Here is a 19892-nt window from a genome sequence, read left to right as displayed (position 1 = left end):
TAATCAAGTACAAAAGTGCTGCATTTAGAAAATAAGAAATTAAGATGGCAGATGTCAGGAACCCTCCCTGAGGAGCTTCCTGCACAAAATGATGCATTTTTTAAAAAAGTTTGCATGAGCAAGGTCAGAGATTTTATAGGGGGCAAGCTGTTCTAAGTGAACCTACTTCTCTTTGAAAGAAGTGATTAGAACTAGTGACTTCTAGAAATATTCTGCAGTATGATTAATAATTTGTGATTCTACAGCTCTATACAGTTTTATAACTCAAAGATTATGCCCATTTTACATACAACTGAACTGCTGTTACAAGGATTTAAGGCACTGCCCAGTAAGACCTAGAATCTCCTGCTGGGCTTATTAAGTTACTAGTGCTTACAACAGCTGAGAACATGACTTTTGTCAGCCTGCTGTTTGGGTCCTATCTTTTAAGACTTCTCTCAAGTTATACATCAAACCTATTGCAGAAACAGTAGATGTATTCAGGTACCCCAATACCCATGCTCATGCTCTGCTTCCTCTTTCCAGGTAAGTGGAAAACAGCACTTACCATCACAAACTAACTAACAGTCCTTTCAAAACCATTCTTCCACTCAGCTTGCAAACAGAAATAAACCACAGCAAGTACACCGCTGAAGCATCATTTAGTGGTGAAGGGTCCTTAGAAGTGAGGAATCTCCTTGCATATGGGAGTGTGTGTGAATTACAGCATTAGGCCAGCCTGCGAGGATGCCAGCCACGGACATTCAGCAAGAAGTTCACCATATAAACATGTGCGAAACAGGAAGCCAACATGTCTCACTTGAGGTAAGGGGGAAAAAAAAAGAAAGAAAAAAGAAAAGAAAATGCTACAGCACTGCTGAGCCTTTTACCAAATGACAGTTACACAATGTCGACCCTGGACACATAAAAAGCATCCAAGACAGGAGAAAAAAAACAAAGACACAGCTCCTGCCATAAAAATAAATAGCAATCACATAAACAGCTCATGCTAGCCAAAAATCAGAATATTGTAACATACATAATCAGTAAGCATAATTCAGTAGGGATTTTTATTCAAGCTCATTTCAGAAACATACACAGATGTCTTTGAACCTTACCTTTCAGTCTAGGGTTGCCTTCCTGCATAAATGGTTGGCTCACTACTAACATTCTTGGTGTTCGACAGAACAAGCTGTCTCTTTCCAGCTTGACTGATAACCAGACTGACACCCATTATTCTCCTCTGTTTTCCTTTCCAATAGTCCCCCAAATTATAACTTTTTTTAATAATCTGAAATTTCTTCCTTTCCCAAACCAGAGTGTGAAATGCAACAGGGAAATAATTACCTGCTGCTATAGCATGCAAGTTTTAAAATTATATGCCTAACATTACCAACATAGAGCATTAAGACTCAAATCCCCACAGCAACAACATGCTAACCACCTTCTTCCCCCAGACTTATGGAGCTGCGGGATGTCTGCCAGGGAAAAACAGAGAAATGTAAAAAGGACTGCAAGAACATGAATACTAAAATAAATATCACAATCCTGGCTGTTAGAATCACAGACTGAGAAAAAGCTATTAAATCAGCTAAGCCATCTTCTTACTGATGTCAGGAATGCTCTCTGTACATTATATTTCTGCTGCATTCTCTAGTCTGTTTTCAGATGTCCACAGATCCCTGATCCACAGTCCACCATATAAAACAGATACCATTCCACTACCTTCAACAGACTTTGGATCAAGCCACAAAGTATTTGGATTATAGCATCCTTCCTCAGGAATTACCAGACTAGGCAGGTGGTTGAACCCAGGCATATATTTAATTCCTCAAATAAATCATTGTATGAAGATGTCCTGACTTTTTCAGCCTGAAATTTCCCTTACTTAATTTTATCTCAAAACCTTCTTGTATAGCTGCCATAATTATTTCCCTCTATTTTACATGAATTCTCCAGCTTTTTTATGTGTATTGTTTCTGATCTTTTTTCTGTTTCAATGTAATATTTTATTTTAATCTCACCTCCTTGCTGCCAGATTCTGCTCTTTTCTGTTCATCCCTCAGTCTACTCCCTCGCCCATTGTCTCTCACTATATCTTACTCCATCAGCTCCACTGCTTCCTCCATCATCTACTCTTTGTTTCAAGCCTAAGAACAATACTGAGAATTTTTGACAATTATTCCAGCAAAAGAAAAGAAAAACACTTAGACTTGAAAACAGCATAGCTCGAGCAGATGTCACCTGAAATAGCAGTTAAACAGGACAAAATAATGATGACAATGATGACAATATAACAATACAAAGAAGTTACAAATTAAGAGAGAAAACTGCAAAGGAGACACCTGTTAAGCAATAACCTTTGCAAAGTTACAAAAAAAATGTGAGACCAAGAAGCCTAACCTGGCTAGAGCACACCATGGCAAAAGTTGGAGAGAAACAAATGCATAGTAATTGTGAGACAACAAGAGGAAAAAAAGAGAAGGTTGGTACTAGATCAGAGGCAAAGATGTAGCTACAGCAAAGATGTGAGTTTTCAGAGTCTGACGAGCTGGGATTTGGGGATGCAATGGAGAAATGAAATGTAATAGCAAAAAAAAAATGTTTTCATGCAGCTGTAAATCATCAAAGCTGTATTTTTTCAGAAAAAGCCAGTGACACGGCAGCAGTAAAATACTTTAAAGAAGTGTGTGAGAGTTTGTTATGGATGACATAGTCATATATTCACTTCTTGTGCAAACCATGGACGCTGTTAACAAGAATCTCTACCCAGAGCTTGGTCAAGAGTTCAGGTCTTTCCCTACACTGAGGAGAAACTGCTCTCTGTGGAACGGTCCCAATTGTGGAATTGTGGAATGATTTTGCAGCAATGGTCCCAATTGTTATAGTAACATTCCTATAACCTATAGTGTAACTTCATTATCACAAACTACTACTTTTTTTGTTTTAAATCACTCAGAAAGGTGTTATGGACTGTCCAGCAATAATGGAATATACTGGAACCAGTAAAGCATTACTTGCTATGAGAAACAGGCTAAAAGCTCTAATGGACTTTTGCTGGCTAAAATACACGTCACATACTCCAGCAAGAAATCAATCAATAGAATTAGTCTGCTATCTTCAGTTCTGCCATCAGAAAATGAACACTGAAATAATCCTAAAAAGGCAATATTCTGCAGGAATGGATGAGCCAGGCAAATCGTTCTGCAGCTGAAAGCTTTTCCAAAGGGGATACACTCTCCTCTTCCTCCTCTTCATTTTCTGAAAGAAACAGAATGCAAATCCTGGCAAATCACATCCACCGAGTCTTCCCTTAGCAGACTGCTTTGGATTCACTCGACAGTAAGGCATCTGAATGCTCTTAACATACTTGTGGACTTTAAATGGAAGGCAGCATAATCAAATGTCATTGAGATACTTGTAGGTATAAAGGTTGATCGTGCACACTTCTACTGATAGAATCATTAGGTTTTCTAAAGGAATATGATTTCTCACAAACAGAAACATTACCAATTGCATTTTAAAAAATAAATAAAACTGCAGTATATAGCACTGCAGTATGCACTTATAAGCCCACTTTTGTCAAAGCAAATGTTTTACGTACCTGCAATTAATGTCAATGGGAATTAAAAAAGAGTGTTAAAAAACCCAACAGACTCCTTGAGGATACCTGAATTATAATCTGTGATGTCATTTAAGGTGTTTATCACCCTTACAAACTTCCTGGAATTCTACAATATGAATTTAATGATCTACAAAATCCTGCTTGGAAACCTAACCCTACTTAAACTACAGAAGCCATACAGCATTTGAGATTGTTAGTTTTTTCTAAATGTCAGTTTAGCTCTGGTGAAACGTGCCAGGGTGACAGCCTTCAAGCCTGAAGTCCTCTACCCCCAGCACAGACACAGCACACACAGAGGGCCTGGCACACACATTAGATCTGGCATATTTCCCTGGGCTGCCTTTGTGTCTCAGACCTAATCTAGAGAAAACATTACTGAAGGGCAGCTCCAACTCCACACACACATACTAAGAAATCTCTGTTTTTAAGCAGCAAATAAATGTACGAATTAGGGTGAGTTTTGTAATGCAGATTTATTTCCACCAAAAACTGGAATATAATCACCAATTCATTCAGTGAGTGCCATGAGATGGCAAAATATATTGCACCATCTGCTTCTCAGGGCACAACATGTAGCTATACTGCTATACAAGTTTGTCAAATTGTTTTAAGGTCAAAAATCTGAATAAAACCTTTTCTAATGCCTCTTTACAGTGGCTGTTACCATGAATTTCACAATTCTCTTCCGGTAGCAGGAGCACGTATACTTCACTGTGTTATAAAACTTCATTGTCAAAAACCTTTGTTTCAGGTATATCTTTAATTGAAAGAGATCTTTTTCTCAGTTTCAGCTCTCCTTAGCAGACTCTGCCTAACGGAGTCATATTATCACCATGATTTCTTAAGGGGATCCTTCGGAGGATCTTTTTAAAACATGCATCTCTGAGATTTTTTTTGTGCTAATGAATCTGATTTTGCTAACATTCATCAATTAAATAACATTCACTGCTATGGCTGTATCTTTTCTGTCAGGAAATCTGAGCTATTCCCATTCATATACCAAAACCAATGAGCGTAATTCTGTGTTATATATATGCCTCAAAATCCTACTGATTTCAACGAGAAGAAATGCAGTATCTATCCTCTCCTGTTTAGGAACTTCCATTTCTTCTATCAATGAACACTTCAGTGCCTTATCGTATGTATCACCAACTTGCTACTGCAGATCTACAGGATACCGAGCGAGCTCTGTTTTGTAATGTGAAAAAAAAATAGTGACTTAAATAAGACCTCTTATTTCTCTGTAATTATAATTACCTTAACCCATATTAGAAAGTAACAACAAAATTCCCGAAGTTTTTTCTCGTCAAGGTAAAACACACATCATTGTTCTCCCTTGCTGATTGTAATGACCCGTCAAATATGTTATGACAAAATTCTTCACTGAAGTTAATTTTTTCTTCAAATTAGTTTTTATCTATTGTTCTCAAATATGTTATGCATGTTTCTCTTGTTACTTTATTCATAAAGAACACCAACATACTTGTTGGCTTAAACTGTCATAAAAAGATTACACAGACATTGCAAGTAGTATAGAAGGAAAATGAGATAAATAAACTGTCTTTTGGAACTATGCCCTTACATTCACTTCTGTGGAGTTTCCTCAACAGATATATTTTACCTACTACGTGCCAAAGTTCTGACCAGGCATCCAGAAAAACAGATAGATGAATGAATTCAGAAAACACTAAAATTACAATAATTTGCCTGTGAAATCTAATTCAGTACTGATTTAAAGCAGCTACCACTTAGAAACCTTCCTAGCTAGTCTTATTTTGAATTAGGATTGCATGATTTTAAATTACTTTTTCTATTTTCCCTATCTAGTTTCCCAAAACTACAGTAACTGAATCTTCTCTTTGTAGAGATATAATTTTATTTGGAATTATCAGTAGTATCATTTTCTAAATCAAGTCTTCATCCATACAAATAACTGTTCATTTATTCAATTTAAAAATAAACACGATCTAACAATATTTGTTTACACCTTAACTTTGATTTTACAACATAACCAATATATTTTTATATTTAAATCTGCAATGCTTTAAGATGTATAAATAGACTGAGCATTTTTCAAGGCTAAATGCTGTATTATAATCCTATGTGATCTTGTCTGAATGTACAAAACACTGTATTTGGATAAAAGTTTTAAATGGATACATTTTTCTTAGGTAAAACCAAGTCTCTTCCCTCAAAAATATACTATTTGGCTCAACATCACCTGTATTTATCCTCAAATATCTTCAGAGGTAGCTAATCTATTTAAGTAATTACCTCTAGGGAAGGAAATTTTAAATAAATATCTAAAAGCCACAAAACTCATTCCTCACTCTAAAATTTGCTTTCATCTCTGGCAGTACTTTAAAATCTGTTACGTTACTGCAAATCATGGTTATACATTTGTGTGTAGGAAAAATTACAAATCCCAGAATGACAATACTAATTCTAAGAAAAAATAGCTAAAAATACAGGTTATATGGAAAAATTACTAAAAATGGACATTCCAATAGGAGTAAATTAGGGTTGTGGTGATTTGACTGTATATCTCAGTCTGTAGTTAGGCCTGCCATTTGATTCAGCTCTTGAATCCTTTAAAATGCAGTATTATTTACTTAGAAAATGAATATGTAAATACTGACACATAATATGTTTAAGAAACAAAGGTTTGGTTTAAATTTATAACTGAAGAATTTTGTTTGTTTCTTTCAGCTTTTGCGACAACTGGCCAAACACTTATTTTCCAGGCTGCATCTGTACAACCCCTACTGGGTCAAATCCCACTTGCCTTAGCCACAGAAGTCATCCAAATTGATTTCAACTGGAACTGTGCATAAACGCACAGAATTTGGCCCATTTGGTTGTTCATGCATATCTGAAGCAGAATGCATTCCATATAGTTTAGCCTGTTTGCTCCAATACAAAAATTATATCAGAACGTGGCAAGGCCTAACACTGAGCAGAGGATTATTTTATTGGTCAGTTCAATTGGTTTTCACGCAAGGATTCAAAATCAGTTTTGGTCACCAGCAGAGTAAGCTTAGCGATCAGCAAAGCGTAGTGCAGGTCAGGGGGTGGCTGGTGGATTTGAACAGGGCACAGCACAACTGGAACACACAGCTGGAGATGTATTCTGAGTTTAGCAGGAGCTGAGAACTGTTGCTTCATATGCAGGCAAGTTACTACTAATAAAGCAGTTTACAGAGTCTTCCCTGCTTGTGAAGCAGCATCTCTTAGCTTTGGCCAAGTTTCTATTGCCAATAATCTCCTCTGATTTCAGAAATAAATCTAACTTTACTATCTAATCACTCATGAAAGGTTGCTGATCTTTATGTTAATACACACAAACAGCAAAAATAAAACTGGCCAATCTATTCCTATAGTTCAAGATGAATGAAATGCCAAAGTATAAGCTATATAAGGATATATAAGAAATGGAAAGTCAAATACAGCTTAAATTTAAGTACACCTATAATGATAACTGTGGAGATCAGCACATATTATTTTTCATTAAGGACTGAAGTTCAATCACAGAAGAATGGAGTAAATCTTTTTAAGCTTCATTTTTTCTCTCAGACACAAAACTGAAAATTAAATATATTTTCCTATAGATGTTGTTGTTTTCACCTTTCAATCATTTAGGTACATTCATCCCCATTGGAATCCTTCACATCACTCTATTAATACTGAAAGAGAAAGTTGGTGGGTTTGCCCTGTTTCCCCCCCTTTCCCGTCCCGTCCCCCTCAAACCCCAGGTAACCCTCCCAGGACCGATAAGGAAAAAATACACAAGAGGTCTTTGGGCCACCCACTCCTCCTATTCACAAAGTCATGCCCCCACAAATCCCCCTTACAAGGCTCACAGGAAAGGGAGGCAGAGGCAACTAAACACTCTCAAAGAGAGAGGAAAGATTTTAAGGGGGAAGTCCCAGATACACAGCCTGGGGTGTGGGGGGGGCGCAATTCAGGTCAAACATCTCTGGATGTTCTCCAGACCTCACATGGATGACTGCTGCTTTGTTCGTCAGTAGGATTCAGCCCTACAATGCCTTTCTCACACAGGGACACTTCAAATCGTTGCTCTCCCTGAAGCTAAAGAGGCCACCCAGAAATTAGATTTGGGACAACAGCTACACGGGGATAATGCACTCACATTACTCCATGCCAGCTAGGCCAGTTCAGGTGGAAGCTATCACACTGTAAAGCACTGCTCAGCCTGCACCAAAGGTGATGATCGCTTGACTGCTCAGTGACCGGACTGGCTGCCGCTGAATAGCTGTGTTCGTAACTGTTTGCACTGTTAAGTCCCCTGATCTGTAGAGGTTTGAGAAACTCTTTTGAACATTTATGTGGGCTGAGTACAATTTTTCATTTGACTTAAAAGATGCTAAAGCAAAGTATGTGAAAAGTAAAATGAACAAATTTTTACAAGGAGAATACCAAATTATTCAAATGAAACCACTATATATTTGGGGGGATTTTCTTTTCCCTTACTCTTTATCAGCTTGGTGAAGGTGAAATTAAAACAATTTTTTGTGGGGGGAAGGGAGTGTTTCCAAAACTGAATTTTCCACTAGAAACTGTTTAAACTGTCATTTTTTATTTCAGTTCTTCTTCAAGGTACTACACTGTTAACTACTGGTAGTAGTCAAGTTTTAATTCATCCTCTCCCCTCTGCATTGGGCAAGGTATCTTGCACTTTTACCAAAACTACTCACGCTAGGGACTTCAGTATATGTGTTGAGGAGCAAAACTGAGATACACCTTAGAACAGCAGTAAAGATAAGCTCTAAGTAAGAAATTTTTTGGTTTACTACCAAAAACCAGAAGAGAGGCAGTTCCATGAGGTCAAAGTAATCTTGGTATTATTATTTATTATTTTTATTATATGAGATCCCATAGACCAATTGAGACCCAGGAGAAAATTATGCTAGGCACTGTACAGTCACTGAATAACAAAGAATATCTGCCCCAAAGAGCTTACAGTCTGCATAAACCAAACAAAGGAAATGTCAGGGGAAAAAAAATCAGCAACACAGACGAATGACTGATGCAATGGCAAAACATTACGTTCTTTGCATTTTCTTTTCCAAGAAAGGAACAATTAAATGGGATTAGCTCCACAAAACCCAAGAGCAGAGAGAAGATGGGATATGATAGAGCAGGTGAGAGAAGGAAAAAGACGTTAAGAAAGTGTCATGCAGAATGTTTGAGATATAGAGCACATGAAGCAAAGCGAACTGACTGCGAGAGCTGGCAAAGAAGGAGCTGGAGCAAAATAACCAATTAGGGAAAGGCAGAGAAAAAACAGTCAAAAATATCAGTAACCATCATCTCTTTCTTATGCTGCTTCTACAGCTGCTCTGCTGGCTTCAGTCTTTGGTTGAATGGCGAAACCTTCATCTGCCATAAGGCAAGCTGGATTGGCTGTATGGCAGAGGAACTGAACTTAAAAGGTCAGGAGGTCATTCTGCATAAAAAATAGCTTTCAGAAAAAATACCTGTGCCATATATAGTAAAATTGTTATTAGCAGAAATGTATAAACTATAACTATATAACAAGTTAGAGCAGATACTTCAAATTGAAATGTATTACACATACCTTTGAGAATAGATATCTGAAAAAGATAACCAGTTCCTTTTATTGCAGTATCAGTAAGGCTCTCTATTGTAATATACAATACAGTATGCTTAAATGACACTACAGACTCAATCTTGCTCCCACAGTGGATAATGGGATTTTGGCTATTTAAACAGTGACTGAATGCAGTAATGTTAAGCATTTTGTATTTAGGTTAGTGTAATGAATCCCTAATCAGTTGTGACTGCAAGTTACTACATATAAACAGCGATGGTTACTTGTTAATCTTAACATAATTCTCGCTGTCATACCAAATACAGCAAAACTGGCACACCTGTTGACAGTTTCAACAATGAGGTCAAGTAGTGAGCAGTCACAAAGAATGAACTACTTTATTCTCTAGAGATGGTCACTACAGTAGCAGGTGAGCAGTCATTACCATAATAACTTTGCTCTTTTCTGCAATATTTCTTATACTGGACTGTCATTCTGCAACCTTGCCCAAGCAGTACATTCACATGTATTTTACTTACAGTAACATCAGGCTCAAAGGATGATATTCTAAGAGGAAGTCAAAGGACAAAAGCCACGTGATCTTAAAGGATGCTCTTACACAACTAATGTTGCTTATATTTTGAAACATAGCCTAGAATATGTATTAAAGTTAGAAATCACAACTGGAGACTACCTTGCTTTCACGTGCTCTGACAATGACCTTATTTCACCTCTGGACAATGATCTCTGAAACTAACCTGGTGTACATTCCAGAACATGTGAATTAAAGTTGCCAGCACTATATTTAATCTTCTTCTGAGACCTCAAACTATACGTTTTAACTAACATATCTTAATATAAGTTACTTGTACAGAGGCTCATCATCCCTCAGATTACCTTACATACACAACCTTAAATTGGCCCATTTGTTCTTCAAATAGACTGCGTTGATTTCTTTTTACTATGTTTATTAATCATTTGAGATGAAAACTGTTTTATGCGCAAAATATTAAAACTCTCAATTATAAACTTACTGGTTTTGTTCCCTATTTGTTATTGTTTCCATATGTCTGGAAAAAGAAACTGCTTGGATAATCGACTAAACAGTTACCTGGTTTCATGGGATTTGAGTCTGCTTCCTTGTAATTCATTGGCAAAATTTTAGCTGACTTAAAAACAGTAAGCTCTTCACGCACCTCTACATGTTCTACTAAAATAAAGCAGGGCCTCCTCCTATGTTACTCAGCAGGTGAGGAGGACTGCACCTGAGAAAGAGAACTAATCCTGTTCAGTTCCTAAGAGGATATAATCTGGAAAATTTTTCTAGTTTCTTACTGAATCCAGTTAAATAAATATGATCACAAACAACACTATATGCTATGACTCATTAGTTCAAGAAGCAGAAACATCAATGTCAGAACAGGCTATGTATGAACTCATGTCCACCTTACATTCCTACTAACAGCTCCTGTAATGAGTACACAGCACTAAATAAAATGCACGACCTGTTTAAACAAAGATCAGAGTGACAGCTTTATCTCTGCATTTTCTCATGTTTGTTGTTTGGCATCAGAAACTAATACCAAAACAAGTATCGTACAAATATGTTTAATAGAAGGTTTTCACAAAGGGCATGATGGGTTTGCTCTAGTCTACGAAGAACATTTAGGTATCTTTAAAATGGACATTTTTCTTTACGTAAACTTGTATAGGTATTTTCAGTGGTTATTTTGCTTTAAATTAAGCCAAAGGAGAGAAAAAAGAAAAAAAGAAAGAGGGGTTAACACATGTTCAGAAGGAAAGAGAAATTTGAAGATTTTTCTGTCTCGGATAGCCTGAGACAATGAAATAAACTGGAAGAGCAAAGTCAAAACTGTTTAAATATACCATTAGAATTCCATGACTAATAATTAACATCAATCAATTTATGTATCATACATGAATTTAACAATTTCAAAATAAATCTGTAAAATAAAAAATTTAAAACCCTGTTTGTATAGTATATTGCCGGACAATTTGCAGTGCCTGGCATCAAGAAACGGTTTATTATGTATGACTACAACACAGATTACCATCATATAATGAATGACTCCTTAACTACTCTTCTCAAATGAGATAGTCTTTTTATGGTAGTCAAATTCTGGACATGCATTCTTAAGATACAGTCTTGTATCATTGTTTTATCTACTGCTATTCTTTTGAATGAATGAGAGTTTACCTCATCAGAAGCCAACCACAAAGTTTAATAATCTTGCCTAGTTATCAATTTGTGCAGAATATCAAAAGCTCTCTTATACTATAGATTACTTACTAAATTCATTCAAATTTAACTGAAGTTCAGTATCAGCAGATTTCTTATTTATGACATTGTCAAGGTACAGATCGTGAAAGAAGAAATCTTCAACTATCGATCTTTTCCCAAACGGAACTGAATGTTTAAAATCTGTCCTGCCTCTGTGTGCTTCCTGTCTTTATCTTTTACATTACCCATATACATCTAGGTATATAAATGTTTTCCATATTAGCTGTCTGAAAATGCAACATCCAAAATGCAGCTCTTAAGAAAGCAACATAATAAAAGCAATGAAATCACTACCTAAACCTCCCAAATCTTTTCTTCCTGTTCCATCGCTCTGTGCATGCTGGATACCAAATAGCAGTGCGACAGATTATATCAAAATCAGCATGAATTTTGAAAAACTTACTGGACTGTTTCCTCCTGGAACAAAACTCTGGAAGGTCACTGAAACCCTCTCCTGTGACAAAGGGAAGTTCTTCCACGTCCCTCACCCTCTCCTCTCGCTACGCGCGGGGAAGCCGCGGCTGAAGGAGCTCCCGGGCTCTCCGCGGGCCGCCAGTGCCGGGCGCTCGCTGGCGGCGCCGGCGACACCTGGAAGCGGCCGGCGGGGGCCCGCAGGGTCCCGGTCCGCTCGCCCGCCCGCGGCAACTCTCCGAACAAAGTAACTTCCCGGCGCGCCGAGGTCGGCGGCGCGGCACGCGTGGGGCCGGCGCCTTCCCCCCGCGCCGCGCCGTGAGCGCACGCACCGGCACAGCACGCAGCCCGCAGCGGGGCCGGCCCGGCGGAGCCACGGTGACAGCCCTTACCTTCACACCCACCCTGCCTGCAGCCCGGCGGGCGGCAGGCGCCGGCAGAGTAGCGCTGAGGCAGAGCGCGGGGCGCTGCGAGGACCTCGGCGGCTCTCCCTCCGCCTCTCTCCAGCTCCTCAGAAAAGCCCTTCCCCCCCCTCCCCGCTGACTGCCTCACTCTCTAGCTTTGGGGCTTTTTTTTTTTTAGGAGCAAAGAGAAAGCACGGGGAGGCTTGGTTAGGAGAAGCAAAACCCTGACGCGCTTGGGGGTGGGTAGTGGGGGGAAAGGGGTGTTTCAGACCCTCGCACGGCAGCACACGCAGCCCCATCCCCCCCGCCCCAGCTCCTCAGTCCCCAGCCAGGAAGGCAGCGCGGAGGCTTGAACCTAGCTGCCTTGAACCGATCCGGCAGCAGGGACCGGGCCCTGCGCACAATCCCCCCGCCCGGGGCCACGGGCAGACCCCGCCGTGGGGGCCGCGCGGGTCCCTCCCCCGCTTCCCATCCCCGCGGGGGGCAGGGGGTGCTGGGGGGGGAGGGGGGTAATACTCACCCTGCCCGCCGGGGCTGCTTTGAAGACGCAGGATTTTGTGCGAGCGATCGCCTCCTTCTCCGGGAGCCCAGCCTCCCCTCCCCCGCCTCCCCTCCCCCGCCTCCTCCACCTCCTTTGGGGGGCCAGGAATCCCCCCCCCCCACGGGCCCTTCCCTCCTCCCTTCCCTGCCGGAGAGCCCCGACGGCCGGCCGTGCCCCCCGCAGTTGGAGCGCGGAGCTGCCGGGGCCGCGGCCGGCCCGGCGCCGCAGGGCCCGCGATGCTCCATGGCCCCCGCCGCGCCTGGGGCCGGGGCGAGCTGCCGCCCCGCGCCCGGCCTGCGGCGGCGCGGGCTGGCGCCCTCCCGCCTCGCCTCCGGCGGGGGTCAGCGCGGGGCGGCGCGGGGCCGCCCCCAGCCGCAGGGGGAGGCTGCGCCCTCGTCCCTGCGCCCGCGGGCCGCTGGCGGGACCGCCCCGGGCAGAGTTGGGCCAGGGCCCTAAGGAGGGGGGGTGGCGAGCTCGGGGACGCCGGCCGGCCTTTCCGGGTGGGGCTGATCGACGGGGGGGGGGTGTCCCGGGCCGCCGTGCCCCGAGGCCCTCCTCATCCTGTCAAGGCAGCGGGGAAGTTTGTAGGGGTTCGCGGCAGGGGCCTGCTGCGCCGACCGTTAGGCGCCAGGGCGGCCGTTCGGCGGGAGAGAGGCCGTCAGGCGCGAGGGCGGCCGTTAGGCGCGAGGGCGACCGTTAGGCGCGAGGGCGGCCGTTAGGCGCGAGGGCGGCCGTTAGGCGCGAGGGCGGGGCGTGCAGGCCAGTGCCGCTGTCCCCATGCCGGGAGCCGGCAGCCCGACGGGGGCCGCAGTTTCTCCCTTTGCAGGCCCTGCCCCGCTGCCGAAGTGGCTACGGTGGCCGTGGTCATGGTGGGTTCAGGGTCCTGGTGGGCGGGCAGGCGGATGCAGCCACAGCTGCTCGCAGGGCACTGGGCAAGTTTGCAGGTGGCAGTGGAGGGGAAGGCCCTTTCCATGCTGTCCTCAGCTGTATGTCTCAGAGGTACTGAGCATGCAGTGCTTCTGTTCGCATCAAAAATCAGGCCATGAAAGAATCATAAATATATAATATTATACTCCTATGATATTATGAGTGGAGAGCAGGAGAGTTAAATGCATACATCGAGAAGAGGAAAATTACACAGAAAGGACCTTACTGCGCAATTGTCAAGCATTTCTAAAATGAAATATTTTAAAATCCTTCCCAGAATAAATCTAATTCCTACACACTTGTTCCAGTATCGCCTACTAGGCAAGGAAGTCTGTTGGATATCAACAATTAGCAGATTTAGGGCTGCCTGTAGAGCACATAGTGACTTTACCACTGATAAAACAGCCTTTTTTAAAAAAAATGCTGAGCTGGAAAATAAAAATTCTGTTCCATAAAAGAACATTGATATTTGGGTGTTTGTTTTGTGACAGAATGAAATAAAGAACATTTTCTGGAGGAAATAAAGGGATGCATCTCACACCAGCCCAGCAGACCAAAGCAGAGGCCAATCTTGAACTCAAGCTTCCACATACGGGGTGAGTATCTCTGCTACCCACTGAGCTCTTACCGGCTCTGTGTGCAGATGGAGATGGAGTTTGGCTGTGTGTCAGAAACTGAAAACTGGACTTGAGAACTTGTCCTTATAGTTTCTGTTATTGGGAAAACATATATTTATGTTGAAAGTTTGCATTTTGACATGTCAGCATTTTTACAACAATATAAATATGCTTGAAAATGTTTTGATCAGCCTAATGGTTAGGACGTACTAGAAGCTGCAGAGCATATTCACAATCAATTCACTTATTCGGATGCCTGAATACAAGCTTAGAAATGTAATTACAGGCACCCTTTTTTGGAAATCTTGAGGCTGTATACTTTCCCTATGGGAAATCTGAGTAATAAATTCCTACCAAAAAAAAGGGGGGGGGGAAATCAGCTAAGTACCATTCTTATTTATTATTGTCTTCAATATTAAAAATAGATAATGAAACATTCCAGATGTAGTAAGAAAGGTTTCATGTAAATCCTTCATTGTAATTATGATTTAAAAGAACAAGCAGAAATATATTTATCTTACTAATTTATTTATTTTTTTAGGTTTTTTAAATTGTCTTTTCAAAGAGAAACTTTTCATTTTTTGTTTAACATGTAAATCTGAATTTGTGACTGATTAGTATTACTAAATCTGGCTCTTTAGATACACTGTTCCAACAAAGCGATGAGATTATACCTAGACATATTTAATTATTTAGCTTTAAAAGTTTTTATTCAAAATATTAATTTCATACTCGTTATTATATTACAAATTAATGAATACGTCAGATTTTTATTTTTTCACTTATGTTGTGTGTCAAGCTCTATTTGTGTGAAAATTGTCACTCAATTAAAATTTACATAGCATCATTTTAAATTGTTCATTAATTAAGACTTTAGACTACCTTAAATGTCCTTGATGCATTTCAAAAGCATGCTTGCATTTTAAAATGTTTTATGAAATAACTCAAATAATGACCTGTAGAAAGGGAATTAAATTGGCAGCTTTTAGTAACCATGTCCTTCACAATCTTAGATAAAGTACATCTTATCCTCTCAGATTTATTTGTAGACTGAAGGGGGAGAATAGGCAATCTTGTTTTTTCAACTTTTAAGTTGATTTTTCAGCTTTGAGTTAAATAGCATTAACTGAACTACTCAAGTGAATTGAAACAAAGAATATATTCACCCTGTCTGCAGGAGAAGCTGCAGCTTTCAAAAACTGCTTTCCTGCACCAGTTGCATCCTGTTCTGTCTGCTTAGCCAGTGACTTCAGTCAATCCAGTGGCATCACCATCCTAAAAACTTAAGCAGCAAGCATCTATGATCTTAAGTTACTTCAGTTTGCATGACAGCAAAGATAAAACCCAAGTTAGCTGTAATTTCAAATATAGTTTGAATAGATGTAGATAAAATATCAGCAAAAATAGTATTTGATTTTTAGTAATGATTTTTTGAAATATGATGGAATAATACATTTTCCAGTTAATCAGAAGTTGTATTGGGATCTTGATGCAGTTCATGGGATAATGAAGCAAAAAAGCCCTAACTAGTTGTTGCTGGATGGTGGAAGAGCTTTTATGTCCTATTTTTAAATGATCACATTTGACCACAGAAATTGTTGTATGTGAACCTTCACTTACGTAGCAAATGACAAAAATGAATGTCAAGTGATAGGGGAGGAAATGATCCACTTACCTAAAGTGAAAGATAGTTGGGAAAATGACATTCAGGAGATCACTGAGGAAGGCAGAAAGGGAGAGTAGAGAAAGGAGAATCCCATATAACAGCACATCACTTTATTTCTGCTCTTTCTAAATTTCATTTGGCTGGTTCATTGGTGGTTGACAATTATTTATATAAAAATTATTTTAAATCAGTGCTTTAAAACTATGCATTAAGTGAACAGATCTAATCTACTCTAGGATTTTTTATGCATCTCAGGCACTTTGATTTTTACTGATAAGGGTTTATGTAGACTTCTGTCAGCACAGTGTCACTGCAGAAGAGGAACAGTAGACCACCACTGACTGACAGTCTATAGCTCTGAAATCTGCAATCCGTCCTCTCTTATGTTATCCAATTCCCATCCTCTGTGCTTCTTTGACATGTCAGACTTTCTGTGCATTCACTGTAGAGTTAGTCCATTCATACGCACTAAGTCAATACTTCCTAGACTTGTCTGACTTACTGCTCATGCAGAGAATGATACTTCGCTAAAGAGTCAGATTTAATACACATGTGTAAGTAAAGCTGAGCTATACTTTCAGGATGGTCTTAGTCAAGACTCCTGAATATATAGCATGCAAATCAGCCATTGTGTACCTGAGCTAGTGCATTACTGTATGTCCATAAAAACTGGACAAATGCAAAAAAACATGATGTTGTCCCTGGGCATACTTACTACATGGAGAAAAGAACATATACTGGAAGCCTTGTCTACAAAGTAGCTTTACCTTTTCATTGTCCAGCGATGAAGAGACCTATTATTTGGGCAGTGGAACTTTGTTGCTAACACAAAAAATGCATTACCTGAGTTTTACCCTGACTTTTTCATCTTTTCCTCAGAAATTTAAAACTGGATCTGATACAGAAATAAAGTATTTCTTTGTCTTTTTTTTCAGTGGGGGGAGTTTAACATGCATTATATTTTTAATGTAATAAACATATAGCTATTTCTTAGCACTAAATATATCAGTCAAATCATTCTTGTTCATATTTATTTTTCCATTAAATCTCAGTGATCTTCTTTCAACTGTGGTGAGATGTTCCCTCCAACTCATCTTAAAATGTGGAACTGTTGTAGATTGCCTGTGGGAAAAAAGCCTGAAGCCACAGTGATGTGTCTGTTCAACAATGTGAAAGAGAAATCCCCTGTTTATAGTCCTGCACAGTCAACATTACCTACTGATAAGCTTTAAATTGCCTCAGTTGCTTAACATCATGATTAAAAGGCATTTGTTTTTCTCTTGCATTATGCTGTGTTCAACAGAAGAAACAAAAAAATATTTCACATTTGCTCACATACCGAACAAACAATTGTACATTGTCCAATTACAGGCTTTTCTTTTTTTAAAAACTATGGTATAGTAACACTGTAGATACCATAGACACTTTTAACTTGCCCATCACAAGCAAAATGAAAGGTATAAGTCTGAAATACTGAAGAGTAATTATGTGAAGTGTGAAATTCAGTAGGTATATCCAGCAGCTACAGAAAAATGACAGAACAAAACCTCAGAGAAGTCAGTATTGTTTCATACCAGAGATGCCAAAAATGGGTTTGGAATTATATTCAGGTTTTAATTAAGACAAATGAGAAATGTCACAAATCATCAATTGTACAAGTTGTAGAAAAACCAAATAACTACTATAGAATTTGTTCTCATTCTAAATATTGATACAGTTCCTGGTTTTATTTTATTGGAGTTCTTTTTGAAGATTACTACTGTGTTGAAGGCTGGAGTATTACAAATACATCTAAGCCTGAATAGCAGTTCCCTATGTTACTAAAAATAAGATGAAATAACTGTGCATTCTCCTATATTAAAAAGAGAAAATTAAGTAGCGTGAATACAAGGAAGAAAACGAAAGGCATTTATATTTTGAAAGATCAGGAGTGATATATTTGGAATGGCTCTAATGATTAGTTTCTTTTCAATGTTAATAAATTAAAAATGTAACTGAGATGTCATCTATGGTGATGAAAGGTGTTTTTCCTATCAGTGATACATATTCTTCAGCTATGGCGAAAAAGTCCATTTCCAAATCGCTTTTAGCAACAATCAAGTAGACATATTTGTGCTCCTATTTTAGGAACATAGATCCCTTTTATAGACATTAAACACAGTTTACTAGTGGAATTTTTCTTTTATTATTACTGTTTCATGTAGTGTCTTTCATGTAAACATTATAAAAAGGATTTAGTGTTGGATTTAGAAGTTGGGGGCTGGATTTTTTGCCCTTTGTTCTTGTTTTGTATTTTATTTCTTTGGAGAACTCCTTTTTTTTCCCCCCCTTTCAGGAAATTTCACATAATCTTTTCCATTCGTCATCAGCCAGGTTGCTGATTACCAGAGTAACTGCCAAGCTTTCAACTCCTTGTCATCAATGGGCTGTGAATGACAGACAGCATTAATGTTGGCAAGCTCCCACTCTCCTTTTCGCCTTTCCCAAATGTAATTAAACCACACTAATACAGCAAAAGAAAAGCTGCAGCTTTATTTTACTCACCCTAATAACATAACAATTAAATCACAGAAGCACACAATGCAGCCAGATAAACCCATCGTGACAAGGAAATTCAGTGGTACGGGGAAGTATGTATCTATCATTTAGAGAAAAACACATGAGCTAAGATTCTTCCTTTCCTTTCCTAACACGACTACTACAGCTCTGTTTGACCTTCAGTAAGACGATAAGGCCAATATTTGAATAGCTGCCTTGTTGCAGCCTGGTAGAGGGCCTTCAGTGCTTCCTCTTCTGCTACACCTTCAGTTTAAGCACAGAGGAAATAATAAGCTTCTCCTTCAAATGATCTGTTATCTCTCTGGCACAATTTTCTGAGTTTCTAGCAGACTGCAGGCTCTGCGTAACAGCCCAAAGGGATGCCTGCTCCAGGCAGCGTGATGCCATCTCCTCCTCAGCCCCTGTAGCTTGCTCTTTGAGGAGCCTTCCACAACAGCGCAGGAGTCCCTGGCAGCTGGGTCCTCTCTCCAGAGCCCTTCCCACTACTTGCCACCACTCCAGTTAAGTGTTGGCCCCTCATCTCCAGCTTCATATAGCATAAGTGAGGAGGTGGCTGTGTTCTCCTGTAACTCCTTAGTGACACATATACTCTGCAACAACATGAAGCAATTACATCATTTTCCTAACTTTCTTGTTAGCCAAAAAGGCTCCGAAGATTTCTGTAGTGTCCCAGGTCATCAAATGCAAAGATGTTCTTTCTGAAGGGGAAGATTCAGTGGGAATCCTATTCAGCTCACCTCCTCCTCATCACCCAAATGCACAGTTGAAAAAGGAACAGAAGGGATGTGGGACATCACATCCAGTTCCGATGGCATTACACAATTCACCCACCAGAAAGAGATGGAATTATCTTCATCTTCAGGAAGCCTTGGGCCATTAGTTTAAGGACTGTGGGGGCTAGAGGATAAATGAGAGTCAGGAAGTGAGAGAAATGAGACATCTCAGCTAACTTGCAGAGGACTATGGAGGCTTGTAGAATGCACAGATACCAATGAACATTTCTAGAGTAAATAAATTATGAGTAGATCAATTTCTATATGTTTTTCTGGACCAAGGCAAGTGGAAGGAAGCTAGAAGCCCCTAGAAAGGCACTGGCATTTACCCATGGAGTTCCAAGCTCATAAACACATCACTTCTTGCAGCTGTGATCTGGGATGTGAAGCAAGCACATATAAGGAGACTGAGAAATTACTGTCACGAGCTCTGTAAACACAGCTCTGTGGCTAGTATACATACTGGAAAAGGGATTATGGTCTGTTTCATTTTCAAACTATCAGTAAAAATAATAC

The 19892-nt window shown here is 40.1% G+C and overlaps 1 protein-coding gene across 3 annotated transcripts in view; it reads right to left on the bottom strand.

Moving 5' to 3' along the window:
- The window catches only part of MPPED1 (metallophosphoesterase domain containing 1), a 64416-nt gene extending 51529 nt beyond the window's left edge, over positions 1 to 12887 (bottom strand). Inside the window, exon 1 of one of the 3 annotated variants that reach the window (XM_062570712.1) lies at positions 12814 to 12887. The gene's annotated coding sequence lies outside the window, so the exon portion shown is untranslated. Of the gene's footprint in view, positions 1 to 11881; positions 11933 to 12813 lie in introns of those variants that run through there. The other 2 variants (XM_062570732.1, XM_062570741.1) reach the window with 2 other exon arrangements.
- Between the last annotated feature and the right edge of the window lie 7005 nt (positions 12888 to 19892).

Source organism: Rhea pennata, chromosome 1 (assembly GCF_028389875.1).
Source record: "Rhea pennata isolate bPtePen1 chromosome 1, bPtePen1.pri, whole genome shotgun sequence".
NCBI lineage: Eukaryota > Metazoa > Chordata > Aves > Rheiformes > Rheidae > Rhea > Rhea pennata.
The sequence above is the reverse complement of the archived record's forward strand: the minus strand, read 5'-3'. Positions and strand labels throughout refer to the sequence as shown.